Below are 19,297 nucleotides of genomic sequence, written 5' to 3'. Positions count from 1 at the left end.
TACAAGGTGTGAAGGAACAAGGGGTGGCTGTGGGCATGCACTTGCTGCCGCTGCCAGTGTTTATCTGCATGGCAGCAGGGCATTTGGGCGTTGCCAGGAAGGCGTTTTTATGTAGATTCCTCCTCTTTCAGCACTGCATTGTGGTGCAAGCAAAAGAAGCAAATCCTGTCTGGCTTCCTCTCCGGCCTTTATTCACCTCCCGTGTAGCTGTGAGTGTGTGAGCCTGCAGGGCCCCATGGAATTGCCTAGAAGTAGGCTGAATCGCTGCAAGGGCTGAACAGCAGTATCGGGCAGGCTCGGGCAACGCGCGGCCCGTTCGGGTTATCGCTTCTCGGCCTTTTGGCTAAGATCAAGTGTAGTATCAGTTCTTATCAGTTTAATATCTGATACGTCCCCTATCTGGGGACCATATATTAAATGGATTTTTAGAACAGGGAGATGGAAATAGAGCTTGCTCTGTCCACTCCACGCATTGACCTGGTATTGCAGTATTTCCAGGACCGGTGCACCCTTTCCTTATGTGTTGACTAAAAGCAGATTCCAAAAGTGTTTTTTGTCTTTGCTATTGTTTCTGTCTTTCTGAAGGGATCTCCCCTTTTAATCCCATTATTTCAACACCTGTTGGACAATGCATGAGTGATAATGAGCTCATTGATTAAATGCAATTAATGAATAGATTGCCACCTCTTGTTGTGTGTCGTCTGTGTTTCTGTGTTTCCGGCATTTCACATTGGAACACCTCATTCACCTTCCTTGTCTTCTCTCCGCCCTCCCTTTTAGGTAAGTTAAAGAGCTGCACCTGAGCCAGCCACTGATTGATTGATTGATTGATTGATTGATTGATTGATTGATTGATTGATTGATTGATGCAGCACAACAGTCAAATAGTGGAGTGGAGTAGGGGAACAGCAAACAGCCAATAAAGCAGCCCGCCCGCTCGCCTGCCCGCCACAATGGACCTACCTGTGTACACTAGATGGATGTGATGGAATGTACTGTCGTCCCTACATTTCAAGAAGAAGTAAGAATTGCAGTTGCAACAAAGCCTTGCTTGCCTACAAAGAGAGCAGCAATTTGGATTTGTTACTATGTTACCTAGAAGAATAACAAACTGTGCAAGGATGGAGGTTGTAGGAGCAAGGAGAAGTTGTCTGTAAAGTTGGTGGATGCCTATTTTCCATTTTGCAGTCCCTTGTCTCCCTCTTGTGGCCTCCTGGAGGCAACTAGCTGTGCAAAAAAAAGACAGCCTGGCGGCCGGCTGTTGCAGTGTTGCCCTCTCAGGCAACACTGAGTGACTGACTGAGCCTCACCGTCTTATATAAAGTTCAGACGGAACTTTGCACGTGTCATAGTGGAGCCCTCAGGATTCCAGAGCCAGCTTTCTGACATCATAATGGGGCCTCAGAGATAAAAGCCTGGGCCCAGGCAGTGTTGGTCAGTGCTGCTCAGCAGGCAGCACTGGACTGGACTGGATTACAGCTGATACAAGGTGTGAAGGAACAAGGGGTGGCTGTGGGCATGCACTTGCTGCCGCTGCCAGTGTTTATCTGCATGGCAGCAGGGCATTTGGGCGTTGCCAGGAAGGCGTTTTTATGTAGATTCCTCCTCTTTCAGCACTGCATTGTGGTGCAAGCAAAAGAAGCAAATCCTGTCTGGCTTCCTCTCCGGCCTTTATTCACCTCCCGTGTAGCTGTGAGTGTGTGAGCCTGCAGGGCCCCATGGAATTGCCTAGAAGTAGGCTGAATCGCTGCAAGGGCTGAACAGCAGTATCGGGCAGGCTCGGGCAACGCGCGGCCCGTTCGGGTTATCGCTTCTCGGCCTTTTGGCTAAGATCAAGTGTAGTATCTGTTCTTATCAGTTTAATATCTGATACGTCCCCTATCTGGGGACCATATATTAAATGGATTTTTAGAACAGGGAGATGGAAATAGAGCTTGCTCTGTCCACTCCACGCATTGACCTGGTATTGCAGTATTTCCAGGACCGGTGCACCCTTTCCTTATGTGTTGACTAAAAGCAGATTCCAAAAGTGTTTTTTGTCTTTGCTATTGTTTCTGTCTTTCTGAAGGGATCTCCCCTTTTAATCCCATTATTTCAACACCTGTTGGACAATGCATGAGTGATAATGAGCTCATTGATTAAATGCAATTAATGAATAGATTGCCACCTCTTGTTGTGTGTCGTCTGTGTTTCTGTGTTTCCGGCATTTCACATTGGAACACCTCATTCACCTTCCTTGTCTTCTCTCCGCCCTCCCTTTTAGGTAAGTTAAAGAGCTGCACCTGAGCCAGCCACTGATTGATTGATTGATTGATTGATTGATTGATTGATTGATTGATTGATTGATTGATGCAGCACAACAGTCAAATAGTGGAGTGGAGTAGGGGAACAGCAAACAGCCAATAAAGCAGCCCGCCCGCTCGCCTGCCCGCCACAATGGACCTACCTGTGTACACTAGATGGATGTGATGGAATGTACTGTCGTCCCTACATTTCAAGAAGAAGTAAGAATTGCAGTTGCAACAAAGCCTTGCTTGCCTACAAAGAGAGCAGCAATTTGGATTTGTTACTATGTTACCTAGAAGAATAACAAACTGTGCAAGGATGGAGGTTGTAGGAGCAAGGAGAAGTTGTCTGTAAAGTTGGTGGATGCCTATTTTCCATTTTGCAGTCCCTTGTCTCCCTCTTGTGGCCTCCTGGAGGCAACTAGCTGTGCAAAAAAAAGACAGCCTGGCGGCCGGCTGTTGCAGTGTTGCCCTCTCAGGCAACACTGAGTGACTGACTGAGCCTCACCGTCTTATATAAAGTTCAGACGGAACTTTGCACGTGTCATAGTGGAGCCCTCAGGATTCCAGAGCCAGCTTTCTGACATCATAATGGGGCCTCAGAGATAAAAGCCTGGGCCCAGGCAGTGTTGGTCAGTGCTGCTCAGCAGGCAGCACTGGACTGGACTGGATTACAGCTGATACAAGGTGTGAAGGAACAAGGGGTGGCTGTGGGCATGCACTTGCTGCCGCTGCCAGTGTTTATCTGCATGGCAGCAGGGCATTTGGGCGTTGCCAGGAAGGCGTTTTTATGTAGATTCCTCCTCTTTCAGCACTGCATTGTGGTGCAAGCAAAAGAAGCAAATCCTGTCTGGCTTCCTCTCCGGCCTTTATTCACCTCCCGTGTAGCTGTGAGTGTGTGAGCCTGCAGGGCCCCATGGAATTGCCTAGAAGTAGGCTGAATCGCTGCAAGGGCTGAACAGCAGTATCGGGCAGGCTCGGGCAACGCGCGGCCCGTTCGGGTTATCGCTTCTCGGCCTTTTGGCTAAGATCAAGTGTAGTATCTGTTCTTATCAGTTTAATATCTGATACGTCCCCTATCTGGGGACCATATATTAAATGGATTTTTAGAACAGGGAGATGGAAATAGAGCTTGCTCTGTCCACTCCACGCATTGACCTGGTATTGCAGTATTTCCAGGACCGGTGCACCCTTTCCTTATGTGTTGACTAAAAGCAGATTCCAAAAGTGTTTTTTGTCTTTGCTATTGTTTCTGTCTTTCTGAAGGGATCTCCCCTTTTAATCCCATTATTTCAACACCTGTTGGACAATGCATGAGTGATAATGAGCTCATTGATTAAATGCAATTAATGAATAGATTGCCACCTCTTGTTGTGTGTCGTCTGTGTTTCTGTGTTTCCGGCATTTCACATTGGAACACCTCATTCACCTTCCTTGTCTTCTCTCCGCCCTCCCTTTTAGGTAAGTTAAAGAGCTGCACCTGAGCCAGCCACTGATTGATTGATTGATTGATTGATTGATTGATTGATTGATTGATTGATTGATTGATTGATTGATTGATTGATTGCAGCACAACAGTCAAATAGTGGAGTGGAGTAGGGGAACAGCAAACAGCCAATAAAGCAGCCCGCCCGCTCGCCTGCCCGCCACAATGGACCTACCTGTGTACACTAGATGGATGTGATGGAATGTACTGTCGTCCCTACATTTCAAGAAGAAGTAAGAATTGCAGTTGCAACAAAGCCTTGCTTGCCTACAAAGAGAGCAGCAATTTGGATTTGTTACTATGTTACCTAGAAGAATAACAAACTGTGCAAGGATGGAGGTTGTAGGAGCAAGGAGAAGTTGTCTGTAAAGTTGGTGGATGCCTATTTTCCATTTTGCAGTCCCTTGTCTCCCTCTTGTGGCCTCCTGGAGGCAACTAGCTGTGCAAAAAAAAGACAGCCTGGCGGCCGGCTGTTGCAGTGTTGCCCTCTCAGGCAACACTGAGTGACTGACTGAGCCTCACCGTCTTATATAAAGTTCAGACGGAACTTTGCACGTGTCATAGTGGAGCCCTCAGGATTCCAGAGCCAGCTTTCTGACATCATAATGGGGCCTCAGAGATAAAAGCCTGGGCCCAGGCAGTGTTGGTCAGTGCTGCTCAGCAGGCAGCACTGGACTGGACTGGATTACAGCTGATACAAGGTGTGAAGGAACAAGGGGTGGCTGTGGGCATGCACTTGCTGCCGCTGCCAGTGTTTATCTGCATGGCAGCAGGGCATTTGGGCGTTGCCAGGAAGGCGTTTTTATGTAGATTCCTCCTCTTTCAGCACTGCATTGTGGTGCAAGCAAAAGAAGCAAATCCTGTCTGGCTTCCTCTCCGGCCTTTATTCACCTCCCGTGTAGCTGTGAGTGTGTGAGCCTGCAGGGCCCCATGGAATTGCCTAGAAGTAGGCTGAATCGCTGCAAGGGCTGAACAGCAGTATCGGGCAGGCTCGGGCAACGCGCGGCCCGTTCGGGTTATCGCTTCTCGGCCTTTTGGCTAAGATCAAGTGTAGTATCTGTTCTTATCAGTTTAATATCTGATACGTCCCCTATCTGGGGACCATATATTAAATGGATTTTTAGAACAGGGAGATGGAAATAGAGCTTGCTCTGTCCACTCCACGCATTGACCTGGTATTGCAGTATTTCCAGGACCGGTGCACCCTTTCCTTATGTGTTGACTAAAAGCAGATTCCAAAAGTGTTTTTTGTCTTTGCTATTGTTTCTGTCTTTCTGAAGGGATCTCCCCTTTTAATCCCATTATTTCAACACCTGTTGGACAATGCATGAGTGATAATGAGCTCATTGATTAAATGCAATTAATGAATAGATTGCCACCTCTTGTTGTGTGTCGTCTGTGTTTCTGTGTTTCCGGCATTTCACATTGGAACACCTCATTCACCTTCCTTGTCTTCTCTCCGCCCTCCCTTTTAGGTAAGTTAAAGAGCTGCACCTGAGCCAGCCACTGATTGATTGATTGATTGATTGATTGATTGATTGATTGATTGATTGATTGATTGATTGATGCAGCACAACAGTCAAATAGTGGAGTGGAGTAGGGGAACAGCAAACAGCCAATAAAGCAGCCCGCCCGCTCGCCTGCCCGCCACAATGGACCTACCTGTGTACACTAGATGGATGTGATGGAATGTACTGTCGTCCCTACATTTCAAGAAGAAGTAAGAATTGCAGTTGCAACAAAGCCTTGCTTGCCTACAAAGAGAGCAGCAATTTGGATTTGTTACTATGTTACCTAGAAGAATAACAAACTGTGCAAGGATGGAGGTTGTAGGAGCAAGGAGAAGTTGTCTGTAAAGTTGGTGGATGCCTATTTTCCATTTTGCAGTCCCTTGTCTCCCTCTTGTGGCCTCCTGGAGGCAACTAGCTGTGCAAAAAAAAGACAGCCTGGCGGCCGGCTGTTGCAGTGTTGCCCTCTCAGGCAACACTGAGTGACTGACTGAGCCTCACCGTCTTATATAAAGTTCAGACGGAACTTTGCACGTGTCATAGTGGAGCCCTCAGGATTCCAGAGCCAGCTTTCTGACATCATAATGGGGCCTCAGAGATAAAAGCCTGGGCCCAGGCAGTGTTGGTCAGTGCTGCTCAGCAGGCAGCACTGGACTGGACTGGATTACAGCTGATACAAGGTGTGAAGGAACAAGGGGTGGCTGTGGGCATGCACTTGCTGCCGCTGCCAGTGTTTATCTGCATGGCAGCAGGGCATTTGGGCGTTGCCAGGAAGGCGTTTTTATGTAGATTCCTCCTCTTTCAGCACTGCATTGTGGTGCAAGCAAAAGAAGCAAATCCTGTCTGGCTTCCTCTCCGGCCTTTATTCACCTCCCGTGTAGCTGTGAGTGTGTGAGCCTGCAGGGCCCCATGGAATTGCCTAGAAGTAGGCTGAATCGCTGCAAGGGCTGAACAGCAGTATCGGGCAGGCTCGGGCAACGCGCGGCCCGTTCGGGTTATCGCTTCTCGGCCTTTTGGCTAAGATCAAGTGTAGTATCTGTTCTTATCAGTTTAATATCTGATACGTCCCCTATCTGGGGACCATATATTAAATGGATTTTTAGAACAGGGAGATGGAAATAGAGCTTGCTCTGTCCACTCCACGCATTGACCTGGTATTGCAGTATTTCCAGGACCGGTGCACCCTTTCCTTATGTGTTGACTAAAAGCAGATTCCAAAAGTGTTTTTTGTCTTTGCTATTGTTTCTGTCTTTCTGAAGGGATCTCCCCTTTTAATCCCATTATTTCAACACCTGTTGGACAATGCATGAGTGATAATGAGCTCATTGATTAAATGCAATTAATGAATAGATTGCCACCTCTTGTTGTGTGTCGTCTGTGTTTCTGTGTTTCCGGCATTTCACATTGGAACACCTCATTCACCTTCCTTGTCTTCTCTCCGCCCTCCCTTTTAGGTAAGTTAAAGAGCTGCACCTGAGCCAGCCACTGATTGATTGATTGATTGATTGATTGATTGATTGATTGATTGATTGATTGATTGCAGCACAACAGTCAAATAGTGGAGTGGAGTAGGGGAACAGCAAACAGCCAATAAAGCAGCCCGCCCGCTCGCCTGCCCGCCACAATGGACCTACCTGTGTACACTAGATGGATGTGATGGAATGTACTGTCGTCCCTACATTTCAAGAAGAAGTAAGAATTGCAGTTGCAACAAAGCCTTGCTTGCCTACAAAGAGAGCAGCAATTTGGATTTGTTACTATGTTACCTAGAAGAATAACAAACTGTGCAAGGATGGAGGTTGTAGGAGCAAGGAGAAGTTGTCTGTAAAGTTGGTGGATGCCTATTTTCCATTTTGCAGTCCCTTGTCTCCCTCTTGTGGCCTCCTGGAGGCAACTAGCTGTGCAAAAAAAAGACAGCCTGGCGGCCGGCTGTTGCAGTGTTGCCCTCTCAGGCAACACTGAGTGACTGACTGAGCCTCACCGTCTTATATAAAGTTCAGACGGAACTTTGCACGTGTCATAGTGGAGCCCTCAGGATTCCAGAGCCAGCTTTCTGACATCATAATGGGGCCTCAGAGATAAAAGCCTGGGCCCAGGCAGTGTTGGTCAGTGCTGCTCAGCAGGCAGCACTGGACTGGACTGGATTACAGCTGATACAAGGTGTGAAGGAACAAGGGGTGGCTGTGGGCATGCACTTGCTGCCGCTGCCAGTGTTTATCTGCATGGCAGCAGGGCATTTGGGCGTTGCCAGGAAGGCGTTTTTATGTAGATTCCTCCTCTTTCAGCACTGCATTGTGGTGCAAGCAAAAGAAGCAAATCCTGTCTGGCTTCCTCTCCGGCCTTTATTCACCTCCCGTGTAGCTGTGAGTGTGTGAGCCTGCAGGGCCCCATGGAATTGCCTAGAAGTAGGCTGAATCGCTGCAAGGGCTGAACAGCAGTATCGGGCAGGCTCGGGCAACGCGCGGCCCGTTCGGGTTATCGCTTCTCGGCCTTTTGGCTAAGATCAAGTGTAGTATCTGTTCTTATCAGTTTAATATCTGATACGTCCCCTATCTGGGGACCATATATTAAATGGATTTTTAGAACAGGGAGATGGAAATAGAGCTTGCTCTGTCCACTCCACGCATTGACCTGGTATTGCAGTATTTCCAGGACCGGTGCACCCTTTCCTTATGTGTTGACTAAAAGCAGATTCCAAAAGTGTTTTTTGTCTTTGCTATTGTTTCTGTCTTTCTGAAGGGATCTCCCCTTTTAATCCCATTATTTCAACACCTGTTGGACAATGCATGAGTGATAATGAGCTCATTGATTAAATGCAATTAATGAATAGATTGCCACCTCTTGTTGTGTGTCGTCTGTGTTTCTGTGTTTCCGGCATTTCACATTGGAACACCTCATTCACCTTCCTTGTCTTCTCTCCGCCCTCCCTTTTAGGTAAGTTAAAGAGCTGCACCTGAGCCAGCCACTGATTGATTGATTGATTGATTGATTGATTGATTGATTGATTGATTGATTGATTGATTGATTGCAGCACAACAGTCAAATAGTGGAGTGGAGTAGGGGAACAGCAAACAGCCAATAAAGCAGCCCGCCCGCTCGCCTGCCCGCCACAATGGACCTACCTGTGTACACTAGATGGATGTGATGGAATGTACTGTCGTCCCTACATTTCAAGAAGAAGTAAGAATTGCAGTTGCAACAAAGCCTTGCTTGCCTACAAAGAGAGCAGCAATTTGGATTTGTTACTATGTTACCTAGAAGAATAACAAACTGTGCAAGGATGGAGGTTGTAGGAGCAAGGAGAAGTTGTCTGTAAAGTTGGTGGATGCCTATTTTCCATTTTGCAGTCCCTTGTCTCCCTCTTGTGGCCTCCTGGAGGCAACTAGCTGTGCAAAAAAAAGACAGCCTGGCGGCCGGCTGTTGCAGTGTTGCCCTCTCAGGCAACACTGAGTGACTGACTGAGCCTCACCGTCTTATATAAAGTTCAGACGGAACTTTGCACGTGTCATAGTGGAGCCCTCAGGATTCCAGAGCCAGCTTTCTGACATCATAATGGGGCCTCAGAGATAAAAGCCTGGGCCCAGGCAGTGTTGGTCAGTGCTGCTCAGCAGGCAGCACTGGACTGGACTGGATTACAGCTGATACAAGGTGTGAAGGAACAAGGGGTGGCTGTGGGCATGCACTTGCTGCCGCTGCCAGTGTTTATCTGCATGGCAGCAGGGCATTTGGGCGTTGCCAGGAAGGCGTTTTTATGTAGATTCCTCCTCTTTCAGCACTGCATTGTGGTGCAAGCAAAAGAAGCAAATCCTGTCTGGCTTCCTCTCCGGCCTTTATTCACCTCCCGTGTAGCTGTGAGTGTGTGAGCCTGCAGGGCCCCATGGAATTGCCTAGAAGTAGGCTGAATCGCTGCAAGGGCTGAACAGCAGTATCGGGCAGGCTCGGGCAACGCGCGGCCCGTTCGGGTTATCGCTTCTCGGCCTTTTGGCTAAGATCAAGTGTAGTATCTGTTCTTATCAGTTTAATATCTGATACGTCCCCTATCTGGGGACCATATATTAAATGGATTTTTAGAACAGGGAGATGGAAATAGAGCTTGCTCTGTCCACTCCACGCATTGACCTGGTATTGCAGTATTTCCAGGACCGGTGCACCCTTTCCTTATGTGTTGACTAAAAGCAGATTCCAAAAGTGTTTTTTGTCTTTGCTATTGTTTCTGTCTTTCTGAAGGGATCTCCCCTTTTAATCCCATTATTTCAACACCTGTTGGACAATGCATGAGTGATAATGAGCTCATTGATTAAATGCAATTAATGAATAGATTGCCACCTCTTGTTGTGTGTCGTCTGTGTTTCTGTGTTTCCGGCATTTCACATTGGAACACCTCATTCACCTTCGTTAAAGAGCTGCACCTGAGCCAGCCACTGATTGATTGATTGATTGATTGATTGATTGATTGATTGATTGATTGATTGATGCAGCACAACAGTCAAATAGTGGAGTGGAGTAGGGGAACAGCAAACAGCCAATAAAGCAGCCCGCCCGCTCGCCTGCCCGCCACAATGGACCTACCTGTGTACACTAGATGGATGTGATGGAATGTACTGTCGTCCCTACATTTCAAGAAGAAGTAAGAATTGCAGTTGCAACAAAGCCTTGCTTGCCTACAAAGAGAGCAGCAATTTGGATTTGTTACTATGTTACCTAGAAGAATAACAAACTGTGCAAGGATGGAGGTTGTAGGAGCAAGGAGAAGTTGTCTGTAAAGTTGGTGGATGCCTATTTTCCATTTTGCAGTCCCTTGTCTCCCTCTTGTGGCCTCCTGGAGGCAACTAGCTGTGCAAAAAAAAGACAGCCTGGCGGCCGGCTGTTGCAGTGTTGCCCTCTCAGGCAACACTGAGTGACTGACTGAGCCTCACCGTCTTATATAAAGTTCAGACGGAACTTTGCACGTGTCATAGTGGAGCCCTCAGGATTCCAGAGCCAGCTTTCTGACATCATAATGGGGCCTCAGAGATAAAAGCCTGGGCCCAGGCAGTGTTGGTCAGTGCTGCTCAGCAGGCAGCACTGGACTGGACTGGATTACAGCTGATACAAGGTGTGAAGGAACAAGGGGTGGCTGTGGGCATGCACTTGCTGCCGCTGCCAGTGTTTATCTGCATGGCAGCAGGGCATTTGGGCGTTGCCAGGAAGGCGTTTTTATGTAGATTCCTCCTCTTTCAGCACTGCATTGTGGTGCAAGCAAAAGAAGCAAATCCTGTCTGGCTTCCTCTCCGGCCTTTATTCACCTCCCGTGTAGCTGTGAGTGTGTGAGCCTGCAGGGCCCCATGGAATTGCCTAGAAGTAGGCTGAATCGCTGCAAGGGCTGAACAGCAGTATCGGGCAGGCTCGGGCAACGCGCGGCCCGTTCGGGTTATCGCTTCTCGGCCTTTTGGCTAAGATCAAGTGTAGTATCTGTTCTTATCAGTTTAATATCTGATACGTCCCCTATCTGGGGACCATATATTAAATGGATTTTTAGAACAGGGAGATGGAAATAGAGCTTGCTCTGTCCACTCCACGCATTGACCTGGTATTGCAGTATTTCCAGGACCGGTGCACCCTTTCCTTATGTGTTGACTAAAAGCAGATTCCAAAAGTGTTTTTTGTCTTTGCTATTGTTTCTGTCTTTCTGAAGGGATCTCCCCTTTTAATCCCATTATTTCAACACCTGTTGGAAAATGCATGAGTGATAATGAGCTCATTGATTAAATGCAATTAATGAATAGATTGCCACCTCTTGTTGTGTGTCGTCTGTGTTTCTGTGTTTCCGGCATTTCACATTGGAACACCTCATTCACCTTCCTTGTCTTCTCTCCGCCCTCCCTTTTAGGTAAGTTAAAGAGCTGCACCTGAGCCAGCCACTGATTGATTGATTGATTGATTGATTGATTGATTGATTGATTGATTGATTGATGCAGCACAACAGTCAAATAGTGGAGTGGAGTAGGGGAACAGCAAACAGCCAATAAAGCAGCCCGCCCGCTCGCCTGCCCGCCACAATGGACCTACCTGTGTACACTAGATGGATGTGATGGAATGTACTGTCGTCCCTACATTTCAAGAAGAAGTAAGAATTGCAGTTGCAACAAAGCCTTGCTTGCCTACAAAGAGAGCAGCAATTTGGATTTGTTACTATGTTACCTAGAAGAATAACAAACTGTGCAAGGATGGAGGTTGTAGGAGCAAGGAGAAGTTGTCTGTAAAGTTGGTGGATGCCTATTTTCCATTTTGCAGTCCCTTGTCTCCCTCTTGTGGCCTCCTGGAGGCAACTAGCTGTGCAAAAAAAAGACAGCCTGGCGGCCGGCTGTTGCAGTGTTGCCCTCTCAGGCAACACTGAGTGACTGACTGAGCCTCACCGTCTTATATAAAGTTCAGACGGAACTTTGCACGTGTCATAGTGGAGCCCTCAGGATTCCAGAGCCAGCTTTCTGACATCATAATGGGGCCTCAGAGATAAAAGCCTGGGCCCAGGCAGTGTTGGTCAGTGCTGCTCAGCAGGCAGCACTGGACTGGACTGGATTACAGCTGATACAAGGTGTGAAGGAACAAGGGGTGGCTGTGGGCATGCACTTGCTGCCGCTGCCAGTGTTTATCTGCATGGCAGCAGGGCATTTGGGCGTTGCCAGGAAGGCGTTTTTATGTAGATTCCTCCTCTTTCAGCACTGCATTGTGGTGCAAGCAAAAGAAGCAAATCCTGTCTGGCTTCCTCTCCGGCCTTTATTCACCTCCCGTGTAGCTGTGAGTGTGTGAGCCTGCAGGGCCCCATGGAATTGCCTAGAAGTAGGCTGAATCGCTGCAAGGGCTGAACAGCAGTATCGGGCAGGCTCGGGCAACGCGCGGCCCGTTCGGGTTATCGCTTCTCGGCCTTTTGGCTAAGATCAAGTGTAGTATCTGTTCTTATCAGTTTAATATCTGATACGTCCCCTATCTGGGGACCATATATTAAATGGATTTTTAGAACAGGGAGATGGAAATAGAGCTTGCTCTGTCCACTCCACGCATTGACCTGGTATTGCAGTATTTCCAGGACCGGTGCACCCTTTCCTTATGTGTTGACTAAAAGCAGATTCCAAAAGTGTTTTTTGTCTTTGCTATTGTTTCTGTCTTTCTGAAGGGATCTCCCCTTTTAATCCCATTATTTCAACACCTGTTGGACAATGCATGAGTGATAATGAGCTCATTGATTAAATGCAATTAATGAATAGATTGCCACCTCTTGTTGTGTGTCGTCTGTGTTTCTGTGTTTCCGGCATTTCACATTGGAACACCTCATTCACCTTCCTTGTCTTCTCTCCGCCCTCCCTTTTAGGTAAGTTAAAGAGCTGCACCTGAGCCAGCCACTGATTGATTGATTGATTGATTGATTGATTGATTGATTGATTGATTGATTGATTGATTGATTGATTGATGCAGCACAACAGTCAAATAGTGGAGTGGAGTAGGGGAACAGCAAACAGCCAATAAAGCAGCCCGCCCGCTCGCCTGCCCGCCACAATGGACCTACCTGTGTACACTAGATGGATGTGATGGAATGTACTGTCGTCCCTACATTTCAAGAAGAAGTAAGAATTGCAGTTGCAACAAAGCCTTGCTTGCCTACAAAGAGAGCAGCAATTTGGATTTGTTACTATGTTACCTAGAAGAATAACAAACTGTGCAAGGATGGAGGTTGTAGGAGCAAGGAGAAGTTGTCTGTAAAGTTGGTGGATGCCTATTTTCCATTTTGCAGTCCCTTGTCTCCCTCTTGTGGCCTCCTGGAGGCAACTAGCTGTGCAAAAAAAAGACAGCCTGGCGGCCGGCTGTTGCAGTGTTGCCCTCTCAGGCAACACTGAGTGACTGACTGAGCCTCACCGTCTTATATAAAGTTCAGACGGAACTTTGCACGTGTCATAGTGGAGCCCTCAGGATTCCAGAGCCAGCTTTCTGACATCATAATGGGGCCTCAGAGATAAAAGCCTGGGCCCAGGCAGTGTTGGTCAGTGCTGCTCAGCAGGCAGCACTGGACTGGACTGGATTACAGCTGATACAAGGTGTGAAGGAACAAGGGGTGGCTGTGGGCATGCACTTGCTGCCGCTGCCAGTGTTTATCTGCATGGCAGCAGGGCATTTGGGCGTTGCCAGGAAGGCGTTTTTATGTCGATTCCTCCTCTTTCAGCACTGCATTGTGGTGCAAGCAAAAGAAGCAAATCCTGTCTGGCTTCCTCTCCGGCCTTTATTCACCTCCCGTGTAGCTGTGAGTGTGTGAGCCTGCAGGGCCCCATGGAATTGCCTAGAAGTAGGCTGAATCGCTGCAAGGGCTGAACAGCAGTATCGGGCAGGCTCGGGCAACGCGCGGCCCGTTCGGGTTATCGCTTCTCGGCCTTTTGGCTAAGATCAAGTGTAGTATCTGTTCTTATCAGTTTAATATCTGATACGTCCCCTATCTGGGGACCATATATTAAATGGATTTTTAGAACAGGGAGATGGAAATAGAGCTTGCTCTGTCCACTCCACGCATTGACCTGGTATTGCAGTATTTCCAGGACCGGTGCACCCTTTCCTTATGTGTTGACTAAAAGCAGATTCCAAAAGTGTTTTTTGTCTTTGCTATTGTTTCTGTCTTTCTGAAGGGATCTCCCCTTTTAATCCCATTATTTCAACACCTGTTGGACAATGCATGAGTGATAATGAGCTCATTGATTAAATGCAATTAATGAATAGATTGCCACCTCTTGTTGTGTGTCGTCTGTGTTTCTGTGTTTCCGGCATTTCACATTGGAACACCTCATTCACCTTCCTTGTCTTCTCTCCGCCCTCCCTTTTAGGTAAGTTAAAGAGCTGCACCTGAGCCAGCCACTGATTGATTGATTGATTGATTGATTGATTGATTGATTGATTGATTGATTGCAGCACAACAGTCAAATAGTGGAGTGGAGTAGGGGAACAGCAAACAGCCAATAAAGCAGCCCGCCCGCTCGCCTGCCCGCCACAATGGACCTACCTGTGTACACTAGATGGATGTGATGGAATGTACTGTCGTCCCTACATTTCAAGAAGAAGTAAGAATTGCAGTTGCAACAAAGCCTTGCTTGCCTACAAAGAGAGCAGCAATTTGGATTTGTTACTATGTTACCTAGAAGAATAACAAACTGTGCAAGGATGGAGGTTGTAGGAGCAAGGAGAAGTTGTCTGTAAAGTTGGTGGATGCCTATTTTCCATTTTGCAGTCCCTTGTCTCCCTCTTGTGGCCTCCTGGAGGCAACTAGCTGTGCAAAAAAAAGACAGCCTGGCGGCCGGCTGTTGCAGTGTTGCCCTCTCAGGCAACACTGAGTGACTGACTGAGCCTCACCGTCTTATATAAAGTTGTTCAGACGGAACTTTGCACGTGTCATAGTGGAGCCCTCAGGATTCCAGAGCCAGCTTTCTGACATCATAATGGGGCCTCAGAGATAAAAGCCTGGGCCCAGGCAGTGTTGGTCAGTGCTGCTCAGCAGGCAGCACTGGACTGGACTGGATTACAGCTGATACAAGGTGTGAAGGAACAAGGGGTGGCTGTGGGCATGCACTTGCTGCCGCTGCCAGTGTTTATCTGCATGGCAGCAGGGCATTTGGGCGTTGCCAGGAAGGCGTTTTTATGTAGATTCCTCCTCTTTCAGCACTGCATTGTGGTGCAAGCAAAAGAAGCAAATCCTGTCTGGCTTCCTCTCCGGCCTTTATTCACCTCCCGTGTAGCTGTGAGTGTGTGAGCCTGCAGGGCCCCATGGAATTGCCTAGAAGTAGGCTGAATCGCTGCAAGGGCTGAACAGCAGTATCGGGCAGGCTCGGGCAACGCGCGGCCCGTTCGGGTTATCGCTTCTCGGCCTTTTGGCTAAGATCAAGTGTAGTATCTGTTCTTATCAGTTTAATATCTGATACGTCCCCTATCTGGGGACCATATATTAAATGGATTTTTAGAACAGGGAGATGGAAATAGAGCTTGCTCTGTCCACTCCACGCATTGACCTGGTATTGCAGTATTTCCAGGACCGGTGCACCCTTTCCTTATGTGTTGACTAAAAGCAGATTCCAAAAGTGTTTTTTGTCTTTGCTATTGTTTCTGTCTTTCTGAAGGGATCTCCCCTTTTAATCCCATTATTTCAACACCTGTTGGACAATGCATGAGTGATAATGAGCTCATTGATTAAATGCAATTAATGAATAGATTGCCACCTCTTGTTGTGTGTCGTCTGTGTTTCTGTGTTTCCGGCATTTCACATTGGAACACCTCATTCACCTTCCTTGTCTTCTCTCCGCCCTCCCTTTTAGGTAAGTTAAAGAGCTGCACCTGAGCCAGCCACTGATTGATTGATTGATTGATTGATTGATTGATTGATTGATGCAGCACAACAGTCAAATAGTGGAGTGGAGTAGGGGAACAGCAAACAGCCAATAAAGCAGCCCGCCCGCTCGCCTGCCCGCCACAATGGACCTACCTGTGTACACTAGATGGATGTGATGGAATGTACTGTCGTCCCTACATTTCAAGAAGAAGTAAGAATTGCAGTTGCAACAAAGCCTTGCTTGCCTACAAAGAGAGCAGCAATTTGGATTTGTTACTATGTTACCTAGAAGAATAACAAACTGTGCAAGGATGGAGGTTGTAGGAGCAAGGAGAAGTTGTCTGTAAAGTTGGTGGATGCCTATTTTCCATTTTGCAGTCCCTTGTCTCCCTCTTGTGGCCTCCTGGAGGCAACTAGCTGTGCAAAAAAAAGACAGCCTGGCGGCCGGCTGTTGCAGTGTTGCCCTCTCAGGCAACACTGAGTGACTGACTGAGCCTCACCGTCTTATATAAAGTTCAGACGGAACTTTGCACGTGTCATAGTGGAGCCCTCAGGATTCCAGAGCCAGCTTTCTGACATCATAATGGGGCCTCAGAGATAAAAGCCTGGGCCCAGGCAGTGTTGGTCAGTGCTGCTCAGCAGGCAGCACTGGACTGGACTGGATTACAGCTGATACAAGGTGTGAAGGAACAAGGGGTGGCTGTGGGCATGCACTTGCTGCCGCTGCCAGTGTTTATCTGCATGGCAGCAGGGCATTTGGGCGTTGCCAGGAAGGCGTTTTTATGTAGATTCCTCCTCTTTCAGCACTGCATTGTGGTGCAAGCAAAAGAAGCAAATCCTGTCTGGCTTCCTCTCCGGCCTTTATTCACCTCCCGTGTAGCTGTGAGTGTGTGAGCCTGCAGGGCCCCATGGAATTGCCTAGAAGTAGGCTGAATCGCTGCAAGGGCTGAACAGCAGTATCGGGCAGGCTCGGGCAACGCGCGGCCCGTTCGGGTTATCGCTTCTCGGCCTTTTGGCTAAGATCAAGTGTAGTATCTGTTCTTATCAGTTTAATATCTGATACGTCCCCTATCTGGGGACCATATATTAAATGGATTTTTAGAACAGGGAGATGGAAATAGAGCTTGCTCTGTCCACTCCACGCATTGACCTGGTATTGCAGTATTTCCAGGACCGGTGCACCCTTTCCTTATGTGTTGACTAAAAGCAGATTCCAAAAGTGTTTTTTGTCTTTGCTATTGTTTCTGTCTTTCTGAAGGGATCTCCCCTTTTAATCCCATTATTTCAACACCTGTTGGACAATGCATGAGTGATAATGAGCTCATTGATTAAATGCAATTAATGAATAGATTGCCACCTCTTGTTGTGTGTCGTCTGTGTTTCTGTGTTTCCGGCATTTCACATTGGAACACCTCATTCACCTTCCTTGTCTTCTCTCCGCCCTCCCTTTTAGGTAAGTTAAAGAGCTGCACCTGAGCCAGCCACTGATTGATTGATTGATTGATTGATTGATTGATTGATTGATTGATTGATTGATTGATGCAGCACAACAGTCAAATAGTGGAGTGGAGTAGGGGAACAGCAAACAGCCAATAAAGCAGCCCGCCCGCTCGCCTGCCCGCCACAATGGACCTACCTGTGTACACTAGATGGATGTGATGGAATGTACTGTCGTCCCTACATTTCAAGAAGAAGTAAGAATTGCAGTTGCAACAAAGCCTTGCTTGCCTACAAAGAGAGCAGCAATTTGGATTTGTTACTATGTTACCTAGAAGAATAACAAACTGTGCAAGGATGGAGGTTGTAGGAGCAAGGAGAAGTTGTCTGTAAAGTTGGTGGATGCCTATTTTCCATTTTGCAGTCCCTTGTCTCCCTCTTGTGGCCTCCTGGAGGCAACTAGCTGTGCAAAAAAAAGACAGCCTGGCGGCCGGCTGTTGCAGTGTTGCCCTCTCAGGCAACACTGAGTGACTGACTGAGCCTCACCGTCTTATATAAAGTTCAGACGGAACTTTGCACGTGTCATAGTGGAGCCCTCAGGATTCCAGAGCCAGCTTTCTGACATCATAATGGGGCCTCAGAGATAAAAGCCTGGGCCCAGGCAGTGTTGGTCAGTGCTGCTCAGCAGGCAGCACTGGACTGGACTGGATTACAGCTGATACAAGGTGTGAAGGAACAAGGGGTGGCTGTGGGCATGCACTTGCTGCCGCTGCCAGTGTTTATCTGCATGGCAGCAGGGCATTTGGGCGTTGCCAGGAAGGCGTTTTTATGTCGATTCCTCCTCTTTCAGCACTGCATTGTGGTGCAAGCAAAAGAAGCAAATCCTGTCTGGCTTCCTCTCCGGCCTTTATTCACCTCCCGTGTAGCTGTGAGTGTGTGAGCCTGCAGGGCCCCATGGAATTGCCTAGAAGTAGGCTGAATCGCTGCAAGGGCTGAACAGCAGTATCGGGCAGGCTCGGGCAACACGCGGCCCGTTCGGGTTATCGCTTCTCGGCCTTTTGGCTAAGATCAAGTGTAGTATCTGTTCTTATCAGTTTAATATCTGATACGTCCCCTATCTGGGGACCATATATTAAATGGATCTTTAGAACAGGGAGATGGAAATAGAGCTTGCTCTGTCCACTCCACGCATTGACCTGGTATTGCAGTATTTCCAGGACCGGTGCACCCTTTCCTTATGTGTTGACTAAAAGCAGATTCCAAAAGTGTTTTTTGTCTTTGCTATTGTTTCTGTCTTTCTGAAGGGATCTCCCCTTTTAATCCCATTATTTCAACACCTGTTGGACAATGCATGAGTGATAATGAGCTCATTGATTAAATGCAATTAATGAATAGATTGCCACCTCTTGTTGTGTGTCGTCTGTGTTTCTGTGTTTCCGGCATTTCACATTGGAACACCTCATTCACCTTCCTTGTCTTCTCTCCGCCCTCCCTTTTAGGTAAGTTAAAGAGCTGCACCTGAGCCAGCCACTGATTGATTGATTGATTGATTGATTGATTGATTGATTGATTGATTGATTGATTGATTGATGCAGCACAACAGTCAAATAGTGGAGTGGAGTAGGGGAACAGCAAACAGCCAATAAAGCAGCCCGCCCGCTCGCCTGCCCGCCACAATGGACCTACCTGTGTACACTAGATGGATGTGATGGAATGTACTGTCGTCCCTACATTTCAAGAAGAAGTAAGAATTGCAGTTGCAACAAAGCCTTGCTTGCCTACAAAGAGAGCAGCAATTTGGATTTGTTACTATGTTACCTAGAAGAATAACAAACTGTGCAAGGATGGAGGTTGTAGGAGCAAGGAGAAGTTGTCTGTAAAGTTGGTGGATGCCTATTTTCCATTTTGCAGTCCCTTGTCTCCCTCTTGTGGCCTCCTGGAGGCAACTAGCTGTGCAAAAAAAAGACAGCCTGGCGGCCGGCTGTTGCAGTGTTGCCCTCTCAGGCAACACTGAGTGACTGACTGAGCCTCACCGTCTTATATAAAGTTCAGACGGAACTTTGCACGTGTCATAGTGGAGCCCTCAGGATTCCAGAGCCAGCTTTCTGACATCATAATGGGGCCTCAGAGATAAAAGCCTGGACCCAGGCAGTATTGGTCAGTGCTGCTCAGCAGGCAGCACTGGACTGGACTGGATTACAGCTGATACAAGGTGTGAAGGAACAAGGGGTGGCTGTGGGCATGC

At 47.7% G+C, this 19,297-nt stretch overlaps 13 non-coding genes across 13 annotated transcripts; all 13 read left to right on the top strand.

The window, feature by feature from the left end:
- Positions 1–323: 323 nt before the first annotated feature.
- LOC142694414 (U2 spliceosomal RNA) lies at positions 324–514 on the top strand. Its single transcript, XR_012862656.1, has one exon. It is a non-coding gene; the product is annotated as a U2 spliceosomal RNA (small nuclear RNA).
- Positions 515–1,806: 1,292 nt separating this feature from the next.
- On the top strand, positions 1,807–1,997 carry LOC142694870 (U2 spliceosomal RNA). The gene has a single exon (XR_012863041.1). It is a non-coding gene; the product is annotated as a U2 spliceosomal RNA (small nuclear RNA).
- A 1,292-nt stretch (positions 1,998–3,289) lies between these two features.
- LOC142694858 (U2 spliceosomal RNA) lies at positions 3,290–3,480 on the top strand. Its single transcript, XR_012863030.1, has one exon. It is a non-coding gene; the product is annotated as a U2 spliceosomal RNA (small nuclear RNA).
- A 1,309-nt stretch (positions 3,481–4,789) lies between these two features.
- LOC142694846 (U2 spliceosomal RNA) lies at positions 4,790–4,980 on the top strand. The gene has a single exon (XR_012863019.1). It is a non-coding gene; the product is annotated as a U2 spliceosomal RNA (small nuclear RNA).
- Positions 4,981–6,276: 1,296 nt separating this feature from the next.
- LOC142694833 (U2 spliceosomal RNA) lies at positions 6,277–6,467 on the top strand. Its single transcript, XR_012863007.1, has one exon. It is a non-coding gene; the product is annotated as a U2 spliceosomal RNA (small nuclear RNA).
- A 1,289-nt stretch (positions 6,468–7,756) lies between these two features.
- LOC142694821 (U2 spliceosomal RNA) lies at positions 7,757–7,947 on the top strand. The gene has a single exon (XR_012862996.1). It is a non-coding gene; the product is annotated as a U2 spliceosomal RNA (small nuclear RNA).
- Positions 7,948–9,244: 1,297 nt separating this feature from the next.
- Positions 9,245–9,435, top strand: LOC142694809 (U2 spliceosomal RNA). Its single transcript, XR_012862985.1, has one exon. It is a non-coding gene; the product is annotated as a U2 spliceosomal RNA (small nuclear RNA).
- A 1,256-nt stretch (positions 9,436–10,691) lies between these two features.
- Positions 10,692–10,882, top strand: LOC142694797 (U2 spliceosomal RNA). The gene has a single exon (XR_012862974.1). It is a non-coding gene; the product is annotated as a U2 spliceosomal RNA (small nuclear RNA).
- A 1,288-nt stretch (positions 10,883–12,170) lies between these two features.
- Positions 12,171–12,361, top strand: LOC142694785 (U2 spliceosomal RNA). The gene has a single exon (XR_012862963.1). It is a non-coding gene; the product is annotated as a U2 spliceosomal RNA (small nuclear RNA).
- Positions 12,362–13,665: 1,304 nt separating this feature from the next.
- LOC142694773 (U2 spliceosomal RNA) lies at positions 13,666–13,856 on the top strand. The gene has a single exon (XR_012862952.1). It is a non-coding gene; the product is annotated as a U2 spliceosomal RNA (small nuclear RNA).
- Positions 13,857–15,144: 1,288 nt separating this feature from the next.
- Positions 15,145–15,335, top strand: LOC142694760 (U2 spliceosomal RNA). The gene has a single exon (XR_012862941.1). It is a non-coding gene; the product is annotated as a U2 spliceosomal RNA (small nuclear RNA).
- A 1,276-nt stretch (positions 15,336–16,611) lies between these two features.
- On the top strand, positions 16,612–16,802 carry LOC142694748 (U2 spliceosomal RNA). The gene has a single exon (XR_012862930.1). It is a non-coding gene; the product is annotated as a U2 spliceosomal RNA (small nuclear RNA).
- A 1,292-nt stretch (positions 16,803–18,094) lies between these two features.
- LOC142694405 (U2 spliceosomal RNA) lies at positions 18,095–18,285 on the top strand. Its single transcript, XR_012862648.1, has one exon. It is a non-coding gene; the product is annotated as a U2 spliceosomal RNA (small nuclear RNA).
- Positions 18,286–19,297: the final 1,012 nt, after the last annotated feature.

Source organism: Rhinoderma darwinii, assembly GCF_050947455.1.
Source record: "Rhinoderma darwinii isolate aRhiDar2 chromosome 5 unlocalized genomic scaffold, aRhiDar2.hap1 SUPER_5_unloc_46, whole genome shotgun sequence".
NCBI classification, from domain to species: Eukaryota; Metazoa; Chordata; class Amphibia; order Anura; family Rhinodermatidae; genus Rhinoderma; species Rhinoderma darwinii.
Note: the sequence above shows the minus strand (reverse complement) of the source record. Positions and strands in the feature narration are given on the sequence as shown.